The following is a 732-nucleotide window of genomic DNA, read 5'->3' on the forward strand; positions in this document are numbered from 1 at the left end:
ATGGTTGAGAGTTCGCCTGCCGATGCTGGATACTGGGACCTGAGGTCACCTCAATTACCTGCCAGACCAGCCAAATACTAGCCCAGACCACAGAAGATAACTGGGCCATCCTATGCAGGGGAAACGGGTTCGTGCCCCGGTCCGGGAAGATCCCACATGCCGTGGAGCAGCTGGGCCCGTGAGCCATGGCCGCTGAGCCTGCGCGTCCGGAGCCTGTGCTCCGCAACGGGAGAGGCCACAACAGTGAGAGGCCCGCGTACCACAAACAAACAAACAAAGAAACAAACAAAAACGAAGTAGAAATGCTGTAAAAGTAGTTACCTACAAATTGTGAGTCTTGGCCAAATACCTCCTCCCTACCCCCGCTGCTATTTTAGGATTCACTCCAACCCTATTCACACTGGGATAGTTAATGTACATTTGTGTCACTGTACAGTTTAAAAGTAATTCCAGGGTCATTCCTCCACATAGTTCTCACAATAATTTTGTGCTATAGGTATTTTTAATACTGTGTCTACTTTTGGAAATGCAGAAACAGATTCAGATGTTAAGTAAACTCATTTGAAACTAGCAGCAAAAGCACGACTTGAACCCACAGAGTTTGAGTCCTGAGATAAACTGTCCCATTCCCTTACCCTCATCCCCATCCCCAGGACTTCTACCTACACTTGTGAGCCTCAAGTATATACTATTCTCCACCCAAGGAATTGAACAGTATATTTGGATTAGATA

Source organism: Hyperoodon ampullatus, assembly GCF_949752795.1.
Source record: "Hyperoodon ampullatus genome assembly, chromosome: X".
Lineage (NCBI taxonomy): Eukaryota > Metazoa > Chordata > Mammalia > Artiodactyla > Ziphiidae > Hyperoodon > Hyperoodon ampullatus.